General features: G+C 35.1%; 1 protein-coding gene across 3 annotated transcripts in view; it reads right to left on the bottom strand.

Annotated features, from left to right (window-relative positions):
* Positions 1–16,602, bottom strand: part of SASH1 (SAM and SH3 domain containing 1) — a 391,591-nt gene that overhangs the window by 60,918 nt on the left and 314,071 nt on the right. The gene's annotated exons all lie outside the window — the stretch shown is intronic.

Here is a 16,602-nt window from a genome sequence, read left to right as displayed (position 1 = left end):
AGTACTATTTTGGAATTGGACTCGTAGTTAGGCAGGTTAGTTTATCCCACCTGTGAAGAAGTATATAACTCAGGTTTCTCATAATACTTTACCCATCACTCCCATGTTAATCTCTGGAGAGAGTAATACATGGAAAAGTCCTTGGTTTGCATTGGATTTACTGGCAATCCTGGATAAATTAATCATGGTATCTATTCTATCAGAGGGAGGGAGGGAGGGAAGCAAGGAGGGAAGGAGGGAAGCTATTGGATCTCTTGAATCTAGAAGTTTCAAACTGTAACTACTATAAAAATAATATAGGTTATTTAACTTCCTTTGATACCACGGACACTCTCCTTATCCCAATTAGTTGTCTACACTTAGTGTGTCACCAATATGATAAACTCTCAAAAGCAGAAAGCTACCAGGCTGCCTTAAGTAGTCTGAGCACAGTAAAGTCAGAAAAATAGAGAAGGTAGAAAATTTTGGACCAGTCTTCAGTAACACCAGCCCCATGAGTGGCTGCTGCACTTCCCATCTGGGATAGATTAAGAGATTCATTCTCAATGTTAATTACACAAAATAAAATTAAATATAAAGTATTAAAAAGAAAAACAAATTATATTAAAATATAATTATCAAAATATTTTTAAAACACAATTTCATGGAGAATTTAAGAAGCCCTGAATATAAATTTGAATAAGTTTGGAATATAGATAAATATCACATAGCAAGGTCAAAAGTATAATACTATCTTTCTGTGATTATGATATGCCCCAAAAATCCAACCTGCAAGTTTCAGGAGTGTTTAGTCTTAACTGGCTAATCTGTCTCTCTGTTATATACTGCATTTTTGTTTATACTGCATGTTTGCAAACATGCCTACATAATGATGGCATATCAATTATTCTTTTTTTTTATTCTTACTTTTTGTCTTAGAATCAATACTATATATTGGTTACAAGGCAAAAGAATTATAAGGATGACTAGGCAATGAGGTGAAGTGGCTTGCCTAAGATCACACCAGTAGGAAGTGTCTGAGGTCAGATTTGAATCCAAAACCTCCCATTTCTCTTCCTTTTTCTCAATCTACTGAGCCACCTAGCTGCTCCCATAGATACATGAGGGATAGGTACATTATTTACTACATCAAAGCAAAGGAGGAGTATAAAATCTAGAGCAGGTCCTTCAGCAGAATACATTTATGAGGTCGTATAGGTGGTTCAATAGATTAATATGAAGTTATGAAGGTTCAGTCATATTTTCTGGAAAATGAGGAAGGAGGGGAGAAATTATATCCTCACCTCTGAGGTATTTTATATAAGAACACAGGTTTGGAACCTGTAAAATTGAAGACTTGGCAGGGGTTTAGAAGTACCAGGTTCTTGCCACCACTTCCTACCAGGCTCCAATTCCAAAACATTAAAGCAATAGAGCTCTAGTTGAAAGTACATATGGGGGAAATTCAGTAATGGTCTGGCTTGGGAGCCTTAGCAATACAGAGGACAATCAGCATGGAAAGTGGTGATCATGACCATAAAATAGGAATGGAGAAGCTAGAGGTTACAGAGTCCCATAAGAAGTCAAATTTAGAACTGGAAAAGATCATAAAGGGCATTGAGTTCAGCCCTTCTTATTTCACAGATTGGGAACCTGAGGATTGGAGAGTTTGTGATAAACCCGCGATGGATGGGATCTCATCTGATCTCATCTCTCTCTCTCTCTCTCTCTCTCTCTCTCTCTCTCTCTCTCTCTCTCTCTCTCCCTCTCTCCACACACACAACTCTAAACCAGGTCTTCCCAAGTCCAAGTCCAATAATCCAAAGGATAGAAAATTTCTATTTCTACATGTGGTTGACAAAATGGTAGTGAAGACTCACCACTGTAGGCAACCATACCTCTCAAGATACTGCTCTAGGAATCCTTTGAAAAGCTGAAAGTTAGAAAGGTGACCAAAAGAGCTGAACCAAGAGTTTCCAAAAGATTAAAAGTATAATGTAGTGGAAAGAATACCAAACTGTAAGACAGGGTCTGTGGGATTCAAAAGAGGGGCTCTGCTATTTACTTACTACCTGTGTAATCCTGGAAACTTGGGGGATGATGAGGGAGAGAACAAGTTACTTAACCTCTCTGGACTTAAATGTCCTCAATTTAAAATGAGGAGGAAAAAGTTGAACTTAATCCCTTTTACTTCTAAATCTATTAAAACTATGGGGAAAAAAGTTTCAAATTGCTAATAAGAGAAATGCACATGAAAAAACTGAGTTTGTAATAGTACCCAAATAAGTCAACCATACTTAAATTATCAAATATGACAAAGATTTAAAAACAAAAATTTGTAAGGGCCACAAGAAAATGTGAATACTTGCATTTATTGGTTAAACTGTGAAATGATTAAATTACTGTGGAAATGAATTTGGTATTGTGCAAGAAATATTATTAAACTGTGTCTATCTTTGATCCAATGACCTTACTACTGGGCATATTCCAGAAGATGGTAAATGAAAGAAAAATCCAATATGAAAAAAAATATGTAGTTTTTGTAAAAGGAAAAAACCAAACACAACTGTAAACAATGTTGGTGCTCTAGTGATTGGGTATTCAAATTGTGCCACATGAATGTCATAGACTATTACACTTAAAGGAATATTAAATATGACACATTGAAAGGAGCATAGAAAACTTGTATGAAATGATGCAGTGAAAAAGTGGCATCACATGAATAACATAATTAACTTTTTTTTAAAATATCATCTGAACTTGTGTTTTCTCTAGTATTAACATGAAGTAAAGCAACTCTCAATGAAAAATAATGGTTGCTCTGTAACTTCTAGTCTTAGAAAATTGCCTGGTGTGAAAAGGAAATTTCTCTTCCCTTCTTTTCACTATGTGCACCTGGAGCGAGTTTTGGGGCATGAGCTGGGAAGTGAGGACTGTGCCAGGGAAATCATTAGATAAATTTAGTCACAAGGGTAGAACAGCCAGCATAATGGAGCAATGGAGTCAAGTGTATCAGTAGACCAGGAGGGCAGGATGATCTTCCCTGGACTGCCAAACCCCCTCCCCCCCACCCCCCCCAGCACAAACAAAATGGAAAGCCATGGTTGGTTCCTGAGATGTCAGATATTAGTAGGTGAAGATTAGGCTGGATAAATTGAGGAAGGAGGGGAGCTCCTGCTCTCTGGACTTCTGTGTTTCCTGGTGACTGCTCTCCTCAGTGTTTGTGTCCAAAATGGCAGCCACAGATTAGAAAATCTTTATAGCTCTCTTCTATTTTTCCTTCTTCTTCCTACTACTATTTTTGACTTAATAAAATTATTAATCATTAGTCAGTCTCTTAAATTTAATTCTTACATTGGGACACTAAGAGATTAAGTAACTTGCCTGTATTATATGTCAGAAGTGGGACTTGAACTCAAGTCATCCTGACTCCCAGCAACACTCTAACTACTAAATATCATAGAACATACAATGTGTTGTCATACAATGGCTGATTATATGAATGAAGATAACATTAAAAAAATAAGAAAAGCCAAATTAAGCACAATGATAAATATTGGTTCTAAATGGCTGATGTTAGAACATACTTCATTTCAGGAAAGAGGTGGTAGATTGTTAATTAAGAATGCTGTAGTTTTTGTTGTTGTTAGAGAAGGTACAAGGCAATGCAAAGTTGGAAGTAGTATGTTAAAAAAAAGCATTAATAAAATATTCAAAAAAAAAAACCCTAGGAATTTCATGTTGTGTCTGTTTAAGAAAAGTAAGTTAACTATTAGTCAAACTCTCAGCTCCGGAATAGGAATAAAAAGCAGCATCAGTAAACAAAAGTAAAAACAGAGAAATGGGAAGATAGGTGGCAACAATATATAGTTGACCTCAATATTCCCCACATTCCCAGTAATTTCTATTAACAGTCAAAAGCAAAATATTCTACTAACCATAGATATAAAGATGACCATTCCTGGGATTTTTATCTTTGGTAAATAGCATGTGATATCAATCAACAATCTCCTTATGGTCTTCCTTTTCTGCTCCAAGATTAATTTCATAATCTCTCCAACAAGCCTAATCTCCAATGATCCAAAGGATTGATTTCCCATCCAAGGTCACTCCCTGCCTTGGGGGTAATTAATATATTGGCTTTTGCTTCATTCCATTACCAGGTCTCAAAAACTTTGGAATGTTATTGTTTTCCCAAACTGATTCATCAGTAGTATAGCATACTACTATGGCAAGAGCTTTCCGGGAACAGTAATGGGATTAATGTATGATGCTTGATGTTTATAAGAAAAATTAAATCCCACCATTTAAGTAAATGAGTACTGCTGAAAACGTGTTTATGACTTGCCAGAAGTAACTATACAAAATCTGAAACACATTGTGTTTTTTTTTTTTTCCACAAAGAAGTCAGGAAAGGATTCAAGTCTGTTTAGCAAGAAATATTTTGCTCATTAGCTGGTGACATCATTGCTCTCTGAAATCAGAGGGAGATTTTTTTGTTAGCTGTATGGAAAAAAGATGAGATTCCATTCTTCTCCCAGGGGTGCAGTGTTAACTCTGAAACAATCTCTTAGGCAGCTTCAAAGTTTTAACTAGTTATAGGAAAATCTAAAAGAAGACATAGGAAATAACTATAATCTCCATCAGGAAAGGGCTTGCCATTCTGAATACACTTATGGCACATTTATAATATTAACCATAAAACCAAAAGAATAAATAGATTCACACCATGTTACATATAGCAGTAATGACGGTCTTCAATGTTTTATCTCTCTCAATAAGAGTGTTCCTCTATTCTTGTAAGGAATAGGACAAAAAATAAAAATGTTAATCTTGAGAGCTCCCTTAGGTGTCATGTAAAGTCTTAGAAAGCCAATTATTTTAAATGAGGCTTTGAAAGTAGTCCCCAACCCTCATGCTTTCAGAAGCCCTATGGTGAAGAACCACATCCTATAAGCTCAATGGTATCAGAATCACAATTCTCTCCTAATCTCTCTGAGTGTATGGTGGCCTTCCCATCATTTGTCAATGGGATGCACAAGCAATCAAAATGTCAAAATAAAATATCCTCCCTCCCTTCCCCTCCTCTCTTCCCTTTCTTCCCCTTCCTACCAACTGACAAGTTTGACTGCCCTATTTGAAAATTAAAATCGGGAAACCTGTACAACTCTTTCCTTAGATGCTTGTTAGCTGTACAATCATGAACAAGTCAACTATTCTGCATCTCAGTTTTCTTACCTACAAAATGGTAATCATAATAATATCTAACTCACAAGTTTGTTGTGAGGAAAGGATTTTTGCCAACCTTAAAAGTGCTATATAAATGTTGTCTTTATTATTATTCCTAAGAGAAGAAAGTGACACATTCGATTCTAGCACTGTACTACCATGGAAAAAAGAATGATTCAGAATGTGGCTGCCAAGTAGGGCAATTACAGACAAGCAGCTTTTGAAGTTCTTCATTTCTGATGATGGTTTTGTCCCAGAAGCAATAAGTCTCAGAAGGGACTGGGTGGTGGTAGGGAAGCCACATTACTTTTATGACCTCCCTGACTGGCTGATTCATTGAATAGGCATGATGGGCTACCCAGATAATGCTGTTAAATATCCTTGTCTAGCCAAAAGTAGATGTGGAAAAATGGAAATTGAACAGTGCTAAATAGTAGCCAGAGGCAAGATGCATCCAACAAAGCAATCTCCTTTTGTACCTTCAAAACAGTAGTATTCATCTGTCACACAGATAGTAAAGAGGACTGAATAATAATTTACAATGTTCCAGTCTAGGATCCTTTTCTTGCCTTTAATAAAATTCCCTGAAATGCTTCCAGGATTAGTACTAAGTAAGTTTAATGGAAATTTAAAACTCAGTTCTTAAGAAGCACAATGTTAATTCTTATTTAGAAACAGAATCTGATTTAAAACTCTAAAGGATCATAAAATAGAACTTCAACAGAGCTGGAATAACCTTCAGAGATATCTAGTTTAATACTCTCATTTTACAATTGAAGAAACTGAAGCTCAGAGAAGTTACATGATCAGCACATGGTCATGTGCTGATAGAACCAGACCTGGAATATCTATCTGCTTTTTAATTCCTAATATAATAATCTTTCCAATAACAATAGCTGTTTTATAGGAAGTATATGGGTAGAAGTATGTACTTGATGTACAATTTAAAAAATTAAATGCCTTTTAATCCAGTTTTTAGGAGTCTTAGTTCTAGTGGAGGTGGCAGTCTGACATGTGTCCAAGTAATTTATAAGAATACAACCAAGCATAAGAGAAATCTAAGCAAAGTGTTCTAAGAAAAATTTGAGGAGAGGAAAAAAACACCTTCATCGTGGGAAGACCAAGGATGATTTGCAGAAGTGACAACTGAGTTCAACCTTTAAAAAAGAAAATAATTTAAAATGTAAAGTCAAGGAGGCAATGGAATTCAGTTGTAGAGAATGACCCCACAAACACCCAGATGTGAGAGCTGACAAGTTCAAGGCCAGGTAATAGTTTGGCTGTTTTTTGGCAACTAATTGGGTTAAAAATGTTTTTTTTTTCACAGACACAAGTCTTCAGTCTACTTCTAGCACATGAGTCATGTAGGCCTAGAGAGTAATGTATGCCTTACTCTCTCCCTCATAAAAAGCAAAATTCATCATAACTTTCAAATATGCCCATATGGCAAATAGTGTGATCAAACTTGTCTTTGTCAGTTGTCTATGTAACTTGTATACCAAATCCTTATGTAAGAAATCTAACACAAAAATTTCCTACCCCCCAACCCCATTCTATCACATTCCTCCTTTTTAATATAGGTGAATTAATTTACTTTGTAAAGCTTTTCATTTCCATGTAATCAAAATTATTTTTTATCCTTTTTTAAATGCCTCTATTCTTTAATTAAGAATTCATCCCCTACCACAGTTGTGAAAGATATATGATCTACTTCTATTTTGATATTATAATTTTTAATATGAAGGTTATACATCCATTTTGAATCTATTATAGAATACAATGTAAAATGTTCATCTAAAGCTAATTTCTATTAGGCTGCTTTCTAATTTTTCTGGAAATTGTTATCAAATATGGAGTTTAGTCTCATTTTTTTTGTTTTTTTAAATAATTTATCCTTTTAGGGTTATCTTAGTTGAATCCCACTCTTCCCAGTTAATCTACTTTGTCTAGTCTTTCCACTGATCCACTTCTATATTTTTAAACCAATACCAAATGGTTTTTATGACTGCTACTTTATCATAGTTTATTGTTACTCTTTTGCATTATTTCATATTTTTCATTCCCCCTTCAATTATTTTGTTTTTCTAAATTTTCTGAATATTTTAAATGGTTCTGTAAAATGTCCTTTTATTTAACTAGGATAGCATTAAAATGAAAAATTAAGCTTGAGATTTTTGTTATTTTCATTGTGTGTGTGTGTGTGTGTGTGTGTGTGTGTGTGTGTGTGTGTGTGTGTGTGACCCAGACATGAGCATTTAAGTTGGCTTTTTCTCTCTTTAAGGAGTATTTTGTAATTTATTGGTGAAGCTGAGCTGTAAATCAGGACAACAGTTTTGGAAAACAATTTGGAACTTTTCAAATAAAGCAAATGAAATGACCACAGCCCTTGAAACAGACTTTGAATCCACCACTACCACTGATAGGAGTTTACAGATAAGGAAAAATGTTTCCAGATATGCCAAAATATTTATAGTAACATCTTTTGTGGTAGCAAGGATTTGGAAACACAAACATTTATCAGTTGGGATATAGCTAAACAAATCATAGTACATGAATGTAACGAAACATTATTATGCTTTTAGAAAGAACAAAAATGACAAATATAGAGAAATATGAAAAGGCTCACATGAACTGATATAGGATGAAGTAAGCAAAACAAAATGGTAACAATATAAACAATGACTAAAACAATTTAAATGGAAAGAACAGGCAGTAAAAACTATTTGAATAAAACTATTTCTTTAGTTAGTTTTTACTAAATTAGGATCATAATTTAGAAGTTGAAGGGACCTTGAAGAACATCTACTAAACCTTTTATGTGGATAAGTAATCTAAAACCCAAGGAGGTTAATTTTCTTACTCTAATACGACAAAGATAATATGTATAGTAGATGACGTAGCACTTTAAGAACTAAAAAGTATTTGGTTTGTCTCATTTCATATGATTCTCGTTGTAAAGATACAACTTTTCCCATTTCATGAATCAGGAAGGTCTCTGAGGAAAATGTTCATAAAGACTCTGACACACACTCTCTCTGTCTGTCTGTCTGTCTCTGTCTCTCTCTCTGTCTGTCTGTCTCTCTCTCTGTCTATCTGTCTCTCTCTGTCTTTCTGTCTCTCTCTCTCTGTCTCTCTCTGTCTCTCTCTCTCTGTCTCTCTCTCTCTCTCCCCCCATCTGTCTGTCTCTCCCTTCCCCTGTCTGTCTGTCTGTCTCTGTCTGTCTGTCTGTCTCTCTCGCTCTCTCTCTTCATCTTTAACCATAAATTAGCGAGCAAGAGATTTGTGGCTTTTAATACTATTAAATAGAGTCCTGTGATACTCACAGACAAATCAGTGTGTTTAGTTGCAAAATCATTACATTATATGAGAACAATGTATTTCCTTCCCACCCCCAGTCAAGCAATATAGATTCTAAGAAATTATCCATAATCACCTGAAACATCAGTTGGAGGTTTCAAACATATATTAAAAGGCTCGAATGAAAATCAAGAAAAGACTTTTTTCAAAAGTGGGTGCATTTAACTGCTGCTATAACTATTCCAAGACTATAGGGCATAATTGCACTTGGGCAAATTATTACTCTGCATTTTTCATCTCCTTTTATCCTGCCTAAATTAGTATAATGAGCAAGAAAGTCCTCCAACTGAATGTCCAATGAGTAAATGGTACAAATGCTGATCTTAGCCTCCTAAATTTATGGTTTAGCTTCACAAGTCATGAATCCTTCACAGAGGAAACAATGTCTTAGTTACAAATCAGAATAAAAAATGTGATGTGATGAGCACTTTGTCCTTAAAAAAAATCAAAAGCCACATGCGTAGGGTTACAAAAAGTTTTAAAACCCTTCAGAAATAAGAGATCCAAACAAAAAATCAGAAGAAATGAAAGGATAGTTTCTACAGAAATGTTGTTATTGTTCCTCTAAGATCCCATTTTCTTTGAGGGTTTGCTCCTATTAAGAAATGCAATAACAGAAAGCACACAAAGGCAGCAGAAACAAAGTAGGAATTATTCTGGGCGATGCAGCATGGTACAAGGAGAGGAGTATTGGGCTTGGAGTCAGAAAAGCAGGGTTCCACTCCCAACTCTGCTATCTACCAACCAGTATGACCTATACTATACTAACCTCTTTTGACCCAGTGGGTATCCTTTAACTGTAAAATGGGAATAAAGGTTGTCTATAGTTACTAGGACTTTGGTGAGGCTCAACCTACATTGTAGACCTAATATTTATCTATGTTTAAAATGTGAAAAGTACTGCCCAAATTTTATATCTTTTAATCTCCACAAGGATGTTATGAGGTAAGTCCTTTCATTATCCCCATTCATAAATGAGGAAACTGAGGCAGAGAAAGAGGTTAAATTACTTGCCCAGGGTCACATAGCTATCAAGTATCTAAGATAGGTTTTCAGTTCAGAGTCCATTACATAAATGTAAACTGCTTTCATCATTGTCATTATGTGTAATACCATTTCAAGTGCTTCAGCATAAGAATGATCTCCCATAATATTGAAAAACCTTATAATTTTTGTTAGGAGCATTCCAAAATTGGAGAAACATCTGCCAGTTACTTCTCTTGTCAGAAAAAAAAAGAGCCATTTCATTTGTTGTTGGTCTGCTTATATGAGTAAACTAAATGAAATCTTTCTAGTTTCAATAGCTCTTTCTTAACATATAAACTTGCACTATATTTTAAGCTCTGTGCATCCCTACTGGGATCTAAATTTGAGAACACACAACTTCACAAAATCTAAAAACTAAAACATAAAGAAATTTCATAGAGGAAACTTTTCTTGATATTTAAAAGAATCTGAACAATTAGCTTCTCGTTTATCCTTTTGAGATCAGAAAAATTTTCATTTTTTTTAAAGCAATAAAAGGATTAATGGTCTCCTGACTAACAGGAGCACATGGCAGCTTTGTTCCCTGAGTGAATCACAGTTCAGGCTGTTGAGTAAGCTTCAGTGAACTATTACTGGGCTGCACTATCAATGGTCTAATAAAATGATTAAATGATCGTCAGTCACTTTTCTATTATAGAAATAAAGTCATTCACCACAGTGACAATTGAGAAATTACTAAATGTTCAAGCGATTCTTGTTCTCTATTAACTTCATTTAGAGGTAGAATTATTAAATGACCTTTTAGAAACATCCTAGTTAGGATAATAGCAGTGGTAACCAAAAAGTTTACTTAAAAAACATAAATCTTTATCCTCAGCTATGACATTGATACAAATCACTGAGGTAGATGGAATGGGTCATTCAAAAAAAGAGAATACAGTCTATTAATTGACATATCCTGTATGTAGTTTGTTTATACACATTTCTTTGTTAGTTGTCTCTCCCATTAGTTTGGTGACCTCCTTAAGAAGTTGCTATCCTTTGCCTCTTTTTGTATCCCCAGTGTCTGACACATAAGGAATGTTTACTTACCATTGAGTATAAGAAAAGAACATCATAGCTTTTGGTTTAAATGTTTAGCAAGCTCCAAAATCTTATTATAATATTTCTCTGTGGTACAAAAGACATCTTATTACAGAATCTTTTTAATGGAATCTTGAAAGGCCTTGTTTAAAGAAAAAAGTTTAAACATCTCTAGAAGAACTGAAGGCTATCTTGTCTCTCATTCCTGATAGACAATGTTTGAGGATCATTTCCCTACATGGTACTCCCATTTACCTTGACAATGATACAATGGTAAATTGTTAAGAAATACACATAAAGAGAGAGAGGGATTGAACAGATGACTTTTTTAGTATAAGACATTCCCATAGCCAATCAATTGACCAATCTTATCACAGTATCTCCTCTCCATTCATATAAAGAGAAGCCCAGCTCACACCTTTATCACCACTGGTCAAGAAAACTACATTAATTCCTTAACTGGTGTCTCTACCTCAAATCTCTTCCCTCTCCAATACTACTTCTAGCCAGTCAAAGTGAATTTGAATCTGACCATGACATTTTCCTACTTGATTAAAAACAGTGACTTTTATTTTTGCCTTACTATCCCTAGAGCCTAGAAACAGTATATGAAAAATATTAGGTGTATAGTAAAATCTTGTTATTTAATTAATTTATGACAGAGAACATAATTTTGACATTTTTTTTCAGGAAATAAAAGACAAAACAAAGAAGCACAAAGGAGACATATTGAATAAGAGAATGTTGTTTCAAAGGATGGGCTATCCACAGACTTACTTCCTACTCCTATGTCAAAAGTAGGTGATTTTTTTGTTTTGAAAATAAACTTAGCATTCTCATACATTTAATGTCAGAAAAAGGCCAGGGGCAACTATATGGCTCAGCAGATGGAGAGCCAGGCCAGAAGTTGGAAGGACTGGTGTTCATATTAGATCTCAGACTCTTCTTAGCTGTGTGACCCTGGGCAAGTCAATTAACCCCAAATACCCAGCCCTTATTGCTCTTCTGTATTATGACCTATAACTGGTATCAAGTCTAAGAAAGAAGGTTAGAGCATTAAAAAGAAAAAAGAGAGACAGGAAGAGGGAGAGGGAGAGGGAGAGGAGAGGAGAGGAGAAGAGGAAAAAAGGCCCAATTAATCATCTAATCTAAAACTTTTATTTTACAAGTGAGGAAAAGGAGGCTGAGAAAGATTAGAAGATTTACCCAGGACCCTATGGATAGTTAAGTAACAGAACTAAGATTTTAAATTCAGTTCTTCTGACTCCCTAATTTCTCTCTCCTTTCAGGACCTTTTCAAGTATATCATGGTTCTTCTTATGGTTAACATAATCCATAAGTACCTTTCAGAGACTTAACAAAGAATCAAGATAACTCCATAACATGATAACAACAAAAAACATTTAGAAAAAATTCAAGATTCTAAATATAGAAGGTTACCATTAACTAAACACCAACAGAGGGCAGATGCTCCCTGGACAGCAGGAAAGAAGCTATTTTTCATAACTGTCTTTAGGACTTAACACCCTAGAGATGCAGAAATGTGAATATAGATTTATTGTTAGACAGCACACAATTATCTAATGTCAATGACAGGGGTTGGGGTCAGAGAAGAAATCAATGTAAATTAAATCTCTAAGCACAACATGTATCAATATACGCATTGAGCCTTGGTGACAAAGGCCTTCTTGGTTCCTGAACCTAGATGAGTTGAGGAATCCTTTCTAAAGACAGTCAACTATTTAAAGCACAGTGTCATCATAGTATGAGACAGGAAATTTCAAAGATTTGGGCTTTGAAGAGTAGAGCTTTCAAGGGTCTCTTCTGTGACCCCGGCAAGATAGAAAGCAATGTAGATTAGCTAAAAATTAATTGGCAATAAAGAGAAGAGCTGCAGTTGTGAGGAGGAAAAAAATTTTTTTTAAGGTTAAGACTCTTGCTAAGCTTAAACAATGATAAAAAGGAAAACAAAATAAAAATTAAAAAAAAAAAAACAGATTGGGGTCGTGATTGAAGTTATAGGGAAGCCTAATATCCTTACAAAAAAAGAACGGAGTTCAAGCAAACTCTTGACTTTGGTGGCCAGTTTTCTTTTTTGAACATGATTATTTAGAGCATGTGTAGATGAGTGCACACTGGTATGTGCACGTAGACAGGCAGGTGTGCCCTAGGAAGTTTAATTAAAATAATGTTGTGCTCTGTAGTAACAATGAAGGATGTTGGCTTTAGACATTCTTCTTCCTTCTTTCCCTCCAGTTTTAATGGTACAGTTCTCAGGGGAAAAAGGATTTGTTCACTAGCACCATTGGTCTGTTATAGCAAGAATATGGAGAATATAAACAAAAATCTAAATAATGAAAAATTTGTAATAATTAAATTAAAACTGTCTGAGGTTAGTCTTTGTACCCAACTGTCAATTTGTGTTTCTCACAGGTCTATGACACTTTGGGTGTTGTACTAAGCATTGAGGGTATAAAGGCAAGAGTATGTTTCTCAAGGAGCTCACAGTCTAAAGCGGGAGAAATTATGTAAACTATATACAAGCGAAATAAAGGCAGGATAAATAGGGGGTAGTATCACAAGTAAGACACTGGGAGGACTGGGAAAGTTTCTTATAGAAAGTCAGACTTTAGCCAGGACTTCCCTGACTGAAGGTCAAGGAAATCATAAGGAAGAGATGAGAAAGTAGAGCTTTCTAAGTCTGAGATGGTCAGTGACAATACTCAGGAGTCTGGTGGTAGAAGAGCATGGAAGCCAGTGTTACTGGATTTCAGAGTATATGGAAAGGAAGAAAGGAAACGGCCATTAGTGACCACATTATGAAAGTCTTGGAAAGCCAAACAAAGTATTTTATAATTGATCCTGTAAAGGTTAAATTTAATGGTTGGCCTTAAATTATATGAAATAACATGGTCACTGAAATTATTATATCTCAAGTCAGAAGTTTATTTTCCAAAGCAGAGGGGAAACAATAAAGTAGACAAGGGAGTCAGCCTTTTCACTAACCCAAAGAAGTAGTCCAGAAATCAGATCCACAGGGCAGTCTCCAGTGAAGTTCCCTTGAAGACTATCTCCAGGAGACATTCTCGAGGAGACTTAACTTCAGGAGACTGCCACACCAGAAGGATTTCATGGCTTTTGTGGTGGTCTCCTGTCCTGTCTCACAGGGGCTAATCACTGTTTCCAAATTGTCCAGCCCTGTCCAAGGATAGTGTCTGTGGGATTGACTTCTCACCTCCAAAGGTGTTAACTCTCCTCCTAGGTTTCACACATTTCTGAGTTGTCATCCAGTTTGGATTCACAGATTTCTGAGTTATCAGTTGCAGACCTCCCCCCATTTAAGGTTAAGTAACAATGTCTTTCTTTTTAGAGGTGCAAACTCCTGTAGTAAGAGTTTGTGGACTTCCCTTACTTTAAGGTTAAGTATGGGTATAATTGGGATTTTGTTGATTAATTCAAAAGTAAACAAAGGAGAGTTAATTCTGTCTATAATAGGACTACTTAAGTCATTGCTAACCAATATTTTAACTCCAACTAGGCAAAGAAAATAAAAGATTCCCCTTTCACAAGTGTAAACTCAGAATAGACAAAGAAAACCAAGAATTTTCTTTCACAATCCAGAAGATAAGAGGGAATCACTGGAGTTTATTCAGAAGAGGTGACATAGTCAAATCATTACTTTAAAAAGATCACTTTGGTAGGAGAATGGAAGATTGCCTGAAATGGGAAAAACGTTGAGGCAGAGAGACCAAGAAGTAGGTATCAGAGCTTGCACACCAAAATGGTGGCAGTTTCAGAGGAGAGGAAGGGACATATAGATGCGATTTTAGGAAGACAGAAACAACAAGACTTGACTGCTTATTGGCTAAGTGAGGTTAGGGAATGAGGAGTAAAGAATAACACAAAACCTAAGTTGTATGCCTGGACAACTGGAAAGTAACAATAGTTAAAAAAAATTAGGACAACAAAAGGGTTAGGAAGGAGAAAGAAATTAATTCGATTTTGAACCCAAGAAGTATTTGCTGAACCAATAATAAAAAATACTTTTCACAGAAGTTTTCATAAGTATATGTTGAATAACTTAAAAATACTTTTGAACTTTTTACTGAATGAGATTAGCCTTCATCCTAGGAGCCTGAATTAGTGACGTTTTATTGCAAATATTTTCTTAGCAGGGACAAAGACTAAGAGATGCAGGGCTCACAATTAAGACAATGTCATCTGTATGGATATTAGGAGATCAGAATTACAAGTCTTATGATGGACAATCTCACCCTTATTTTCTTTCTTTATCCAGATATGATTGTTGTTAGTCTTTTACTATACTTGTCTGACATTATTATTATTTTTTAAGTTCTGAGTTTGCAGTATGTTGTATTTTGGGGTTCAGGATTAAATGATCCAACAAGCACATTGAAAATGATGGACACATTAATCTGATTATTTTCACAGTCCTGGGATGCCTCATAGGCTAGTATCCGGGGCATTATTTTTACAAATGGTAAGATCTTAGTCTCCTGGACCTAAGGAGAACCAGCAAAAATTTGGGAGTTAATATCATTACAGCAACAAAGACCAAAGTATTCCAGTGAGCATGTATAGGAAGAGTGGGTAACTTATGATGCCTCTGACAAACTACTATTTGTACTCCAAAACAGAAGGAAAATACTGAATTAGGCTACAGCCAAAACAGCACAAAAGAAGTATTACATATTCCAAATGTAGCATAATGGCTGAAATTCTATCACCAAATATTATCATTTTTCTGTGAATTATTATAGACATTCTGAAGCTATTATACCCCTAAAGTCCCAACGTGGATACCCTTTGACCTAAAGATATGACTACTAAGTCTATACCCCAAAGGGATCAGAGAAAGAAACGGGTCATATGCAAAAATATATTTAGAGTAGATTCTTCTTGAAGCTAAAGGAATCTTTTTCAACTTAGGAATGACTAAAGAAATTATACTATATGAATGTAATGTAATATTGTTATAGCTTAAGAAAAGATTAATGAGATAGTTTCAGAGGAACTTAAAAGCATGTGTGAACCGATGCATAGTGAAGTGAACAGAACCAAGAGAATGACATAATCCATATAATTTTGAAAAACTTAAGAACTCTGATCAATGCAATGATGTATCCATAAATTGAAAGAAACAATTTTGAAACACACTATACACCTCCTGAAAGACGCGATTGAATCAAGATGCAGAATTGGACATATGTTTTATATATGGCCAATATGATGATGTTTGCTTAACTATATATGTTCATTACAATAGACACCTTTCATTTTGTGCATTTCTTTTCATTTTCAAGTGGGGGAAAATAAAGGGAAATAAAATAAATGCTTATTAATTTTAAAAGGTAAAATAAAAAATTACATAAAAAGAATAATTTTATACAGTGAAAAAGAGAAGCTTGAGGATACTTCCTAGCTGTGTGACCTTGGACAAGTCACTTCAGCACATTTATACCTAGTCTTTGCCCTTCTGTCTTAAAAGTTTTACCTAAGACAGAATTCTAGTAAGGGAGAGAGTTAGTTGACTGTAGATTGAGAGTCAGGTTTAGAGATGGGAGATCCTTGGATCAAATCTGACCTCAGATACTTCCTTAGCTGTATGACCCTGGGCAAGTCACTTAACCCCCACTGCCTAGCCATTACCACTCTTCTGCCTTGGAACCAATTCAAGGTATCAATTCTAAAAGGGAAGGTAACAGTTTGTTTTTAAAAAGCTTGAAGTCATTCTAAGATCTTGAGCAATTTCCAACTTATTCAAGCCTCATTTTCCTCATCTTCAAGATAAAGGAGTTATACTTCCAGCTCTACATCCTATGACCCTATAAAGAAAATCCAAATTATCAACGTTAGCCAAATGTTCCCAGTTATGTTTTAACTATAAGTTTTCTACTAAATAAATGGAAGTAAATAAATAACAGTAGAAACCTAGTAGCTAAATAA

Source organism: Monodelphis domestica, chromosome 2 (genome assembly GCF_027887165.1).
Source record: "Monodelphis domestica isolate mMonDom1 chromosome 2, mMonDom1.pri, whole genome shotgun sequence".
NCBI classification, from domain to species: Eukaryota; Metazoa; Chordata; class Mammalia; order Didelphimorphia; family Didelphidae; genus Monodelphis; species Monodelphis domestica.
The sequence above is the reverse complement of the archived record's forward strand: the minus strand, read 5'-3'. Positions and strand labels throughout refer to the sequence as shown.